We start from the raw sequence: 6000 nt of genomic DNA on the forward strand, positions 1-6000 counted from the left end.
ACATACATATAAGTACATTTCAGCCTTCTATCTGAATCTCTCTCAATCTCTCTGATCACCCTTACTACAATGTTGTTCGAAGACTAACGGGGCCCGTCTCTCCAGGCGTAACGTTATCTTTGTGGCCCCTCAGCCGTTCCCTGCAAGTCACAACGCACATCAACGCGGTGGCAATGGCGTTCTGCTCCCGAGCACGAGGTCATGGGTACAATTTCCGGCCACCGAGACCGCAATGCAATTGTAGTGCAATGTGAAACCTCATTCCATTCCATCAGGTAATGTATTCCATGGGGTTGAAAATGATCTGAAGCCCCCTATTATGACGTCTCACATAGCCCACACGTTGCTTTGGAGACGAATATCTCTGAACTCATGGTATACAGTCATGTAGTCTCGTAATGTCGCAAGGTTTGTACTAAATTAACTTGCCTTGAGCCCCGACTAAAACACTGAAACAATCAGTGAAAATTCACTGGGGTATCACAGTTTATTTAAACGAATTATTGATTATCAAAGAATTTATACTGCCCATCTTTGCGAATAATATACCGCAGGCATAATACCGTCGTTGTGCCTACTGAGCTGGTTGTAAGAATCACAACCAGTCTGGCATAGTATTTCAATTTCAGTGAATTCACATCCTGTTGGTGTGGGCAGGCTCGGGCGAAAAAATGAAACGCATCGCTGGAAGAAAGCACCAAAGCCGCACCAAAACTCCCCTCCCCCCCCCTCCCCCCTGCACAAGGAGGAGGAGGAGGAGGAGGAGGAGGAAAAAAGAAGGAAAGGCAGGGAGGTTAACCAGAAGCACGTCCGGTTTGCTACCCTACACGGGGGAGCAAACCGGACGTGCTTCTGGTTAACCTCCCTGCCTTTCCTTCTTTTTTCCTCCTCCTCCTCCTCCTCCTTGTGCAGGGGGGAGGGGGGGGGAGGGGAGCTACCCTACACGGGGGAGGTCTTTCATAGAACGCTTGTACCCTTGTCTCGTTTTGTTTCTCTGCAAAATCGGGGAGCTGCCGCTCCCTTGTTGCGGTAATGGATGAAGAAGCCGTCGAGGACCTTCCTGGCGCCCAACCATCACGTCGGGTCACGTCCAGGAAACGTGGAAACGCGTCAAGTGACACGGACAGCGAGGCAACCGAGTTGTACTCGTACTCGGACAGCGTCGACTCGTCGGACGACGATTTCACGCTTGTCATGAGCAGAACTACTAAAAGAAGACTGCTACGGAGGTCATCATCGGCAAGTGTCTCCACCGTGAAGACAACACCACAGCGCTGGCCGTACACGATGCTCTTCATGCCCGTGGACCCTGTGTCCAATCTGCGACTCCTGAACAGGCAAGTCCTTTCTGCGTTTCTTGAGGGAATCGCACCAAATGAGATCAAAGACGTGAGAATAAACGCACGGAAGAATGTACTCGCAGTAGACGTTCTACACCGTAGTGCGCTGCAAAGCCTGCGGCACGTAACGGAGATTGACAAAGTGAAAGTGCGATCCATGATTCCTACAGGCTGCAATAGCACTGTCGGCGTCATTTATGATGTCGATATTTCTATACCAACGGACGACTTGCCAATATTAATAAAGCCAACTACAGAAGGCACTCTTATCACGCACATCGCAAGACTTGGCAACACACGTTGCCTGAAGCTTGAGTTTGAGGGAGACAGCCTTCCCTCACACGTCAAAGTTGGCCACGTCCGCCATCCAGTCCGGCCCTACGTACCGAAGCCCCTGCAATGCTACAAATGCTGCAAGATGGGGCACGTAAAAGGTGTCTGTAGGAACAATCTCGTGTGCCCACGGTGCGCTGAATCTCATTCGGAAGAAGCCTGCCGCGCAACTGTGTTAAAGTGCCCTAACTGCCATGGTAACCATGAGGCCTCATCCAAGGATTGCCCGCGGGTGAGGAACGAGCGAGCAGTACTCAAACGTATGGTACGGGACCATTCTACACACAGAGAGGCTGCCGCTACTCTCAGGCGGCGACGACGACATCGCCACCGAAGAGCATCACGAAGAGTTGCATCTACCGATAGAGATACACCATCTTCCAGCAAAGCGGCTACCATACCAACGCCGACTTCCACAAAGACGGACACTGCGACAACGAAGAAAGGGGCAACACTCGCTCCTCCTGAAGAGTGGCCTACACTTCCACGAGCACAACCTGCCTCGAAGTCACATCAAATCGCGCCGCCCTCGATGACTTCACAAACCGCTGATGCGACGACAACTGAGGATCGCCAAGTCATAGCGATGTTGAAGTCACTTATGGACGCCATGCGCATTCTACTGAGCAGCATGAAAACGCCGTCGGCGCAAAGCGCACTGCAGGTGCTGGACACCTTGAGTCCGGTACTTGCGGCTCTAGGGTAAAACCACAGCCCGAGAGATGGCGTCGTTTCAAGAGGAGGTCAAGAATGCATCTGTCTTTTAGTGGAACGCAAGAGGGCTTAAGTCACGCATGGCCGACTTTAGACAGTTTGTCTTTACGCACCAATTCCCCATTATCGTGATATGCGAGCCAAACTTTTCAGCTCCCATCAGACTGTCCGGGTATGAGTGCTTTATGTCCTCTACCCACGGAGAGTGCAGCAAGATTGTTGTGTTTATACGCCGTGACTTGACTTATGTGCATCACCCAGTGCCTCCTGACGAAGTGAATCAATATGTTTGCTTGACAGTGAAGAAGAAAAAGCTCACGTTTACAATTCTTGGTGCCTACTTATCTCCAACAAGTCGCCTGGATTGTGAGCGCTTACAGGGAATTTTGACATCGACTCCACAGCCGTGGGTGATCATTGGCGACTTTAATGCCCACCATTACCTATGGGGAAGCTCCAAAGTGAACTCTAGAGGCAGAGCATTGGTGTCCTTTGCCTCTGAACGCGAACTTTGCCTGTCAAATGATGGAAGCCCCACTTATCTGCGTGGATCAGTGTATAGTAGCTGCTTGGACCTTACCTTCGTTTCACGTTCGTTTTCGAGAAGAGTGCACTGGTTTTCGGATTTAGAAACGCGAGGTAGCGACCACATCCCAACTTATTTGAAGATTGAAGGTCTGACTAGCTCCAGGTCCCCCAGAGCCGTCCATTGCACCGATTGGTCTAAATACAAAATAATCATGGAAGACTGCTGTCGTGACGGTACCTCCTGCAACCTAGAGGGCGCGATAAAGGATGCCATAGAAACAACCACGCATTCGTCTTTGAAGAGTTCTGCCCGCACCAATTTCGACATCGAACTCGAGAAACTTCGAGCAATTCGCCGTCGTGCGGAACGAAGATATAGACGCACGAAGTCCATCCATGACTTGAGATTGGCTAGACGAACACAAAAGAAAATACAGCGTCACATGAACAAGCTGGCTTCCCGACAATGGGTATCCTTTTGCGAGTCCCTGGATCCGCGAAAACCTTTATCGCTTATATGGAGGACTGTTCGTGGCCTTCGCACAACCTTTGGTCAGCGCCACCCGTTTAAATCTCTGGCACTACATCTACAATGTAGGGAGATTGATGTCGCTGAATCTTTCTGCAGAAAGATTGCTGGCGAGGCAAATTCCGATGGAACGGGAACGGGGACGCTCGACCACCCACTGTTCTCACGCGATCCCCGCATGGAGTGCCCGTTTTCTATGGAAGAACTAGAAGCTGCGCTGGCTTTGTGCAGGCGTTCTTCAGCCCCAGGACCTGATGGCATTACGTACCGTGCCCTGTGTAACCTAGGAGACCAAGCTCGGAAAGCACTCTTGCTCCTATACAACGACTCCTGGCAGACGGGTACGGTTCCGCAGGAATGGAAGTCAAGTCGCCTCATTCCACTTCTCAAAGCTGGCAAGTCGCCTTTGGACATTTCCTCATACCGTCCTATCGCACTTGCAAGTTGCGTTGGAAAAACAATGGAAAGAATGATTTTAACACGTCTGGAATGGTACTTAGAGTACTATGAAATCTACCCAGACGCTATGACCGGATTCAGGCGTGGCCGTTCGTCTACAGACAACGTTGTTGACTTGGTAACATTTGCGCAACACCAGAAGGCCTGTAAACGACTATCTGCTGCTCTGTTTCTAGACGTTAAAGGGGCTTACGATAATGTCACCCATGAAGCCATCCTTGGCGCGTTAGAAGCAGTAGGACTTGGTGGTAAGATATATATGTGGGTGCGCAGCTACTTACAGAGAAGATCATTCTACGTGCACACTGAAAATGGCCCTACATCCGAGCATTACGGTAGCCGAGGAGTGCCTCAAGGCGGAGTGCTTAGCCCGACGCTTTTCAATCTAACCCTTATTGGATTAGTTGACAACCTGCCAAGCACCGTACAACTTTCCATCTATGCGGACGACATCTGCATTTGGGCATCAGGTGTAACACGACTTCAGCTTCGCGCTCGGCTTCAGAAGGCAGCCACAATGACATCTTGCTACCTTCGTCAACGAGGACTTGAAATTTCATGTGGAAAGTGCGCAATGGTGGCATTCACCAGGAAGCCAATGTCTGCTTACGGAATATCAATTAACAGACAACTTATACCATACAGCAGAAGTCACAGGTTCCTGGGAGTCGTAATTGACAGAGACCTGTCTTGGACTCCGCACGTGAATTACGTGAAAAAGCGGCTGTCTGCTATCTGTCACCTGTTCAGGTTCCTTGCAGGAAAAAGTTGGGGAGTATCCATACACGGTATGTTACAGCTGTACATGGTGCTGTTCGTTGGATTCCTTCGGTACAGCCTGCCTGCAATATCCAACACCTGCAAGACTAACCTCCGCATGATTCAAAGCATTCAAGCCCAAGCCCTTAAGATATGTCTTGGCCTACCACGCAGTGCGTCAACGGCTGAAACCATTGCCATTGCCCAGGATTACCCAATCACGACGCACATTGCCGTTGAGACAATGCGTACGCATCTCAGACACTATGCTAGGACCCCTTCCCACCACCTGGCGAGCCTCACTGCTGAAAGGACCTGCTCGACATTTAGCGCTACTGTCAGTGCACATCGTGCATCGTTTACTTCAGGGTACGCACCTGCGGCCAAGCCAGTGCTTCCTCCGTGGTGTTTGAGCCGTCCACAAGTACATATAACGATTCCAGGACTACAGAAGAAATCAGATGTACCGGCCCCTGCTCTAAAACAACTGAGCTTACTCCTCTTGCATGAAAAGTACAGCAACCACGTGCACATCTATACCGATGGATCGACTACCTCGTCCAGTTCTGGTGGTGCGGTGGTTATACCAACGCGAGGAATAACACTGCGGTTCAAGACATCGCATGTCACGACCTCAACGGCAGCAGAACTAACGGCTCTGCGTCGTGCACTAGAATTCATTGACTCTGAAAGACCTACAAAATGGGCTGTGTTTTCAGACTCAAAACCGGCATTACAGTGCGTGCAGTCAGTTCTCCGACGCGGCTGTCATGAACAGTTGACGTACGAAACAGTGAAACTTCACCATCACGTCCAACAAAAAGGCCACGAGGTTGTATTTCAATGGGTACCTGGTCATTGTGGAATCAGTGGCAATGATTCCGCAGACAACGCTGCTCGCACATCACACCAAGAAGAGCTCCGCGTTCCAATTCCACTTTCGAGGACAGACGCCACAAGGCAGCTTCGACACCTGGCACGCAGTCTCTCACTGACCGAGTGGAACTCGCCAAACTTACGATTAACACGACTGCATCAATTAAACCCGTCACTACAACTCCGACCTCCATTCGGACTTCCTCGACGTGAAGCTTCGCTTCTCTGTCGCCTTTGGTTAGGTGTTGCCTTCACAAAGGCATACTCTACATTAATTGGAGTGACCGACAGTGCAGCATGCGAGGTCTGCGGCACCGACGAAACTATTGACCACCTGCTGTGCCACTGTCCACGATATGCCCAAGAGAGACAAGAACTCGCTAACGCGCTAAAAAAATTGGACAATCGGACGCTTTCCGTGCAGGTGTTGCTGGAACACCGCCCCCATCGCTCGTCGGCCCA

This window comes from Dermacentor silvarum, chromosome 6 (genome assembly GCF_013339745.2).
Source record: "Dermacentor silvarum isolate Dsil-2018 chromosome 6, BIME_Dsil_1.4, whole genome shotgun sequence".
Taxonomy (NCBI): Eukaryota; Metazoa; Arthropoda; class Arachnida; order Ixodida; family Ixodidae; genus Dermacentor; species Dermacentor silvarum.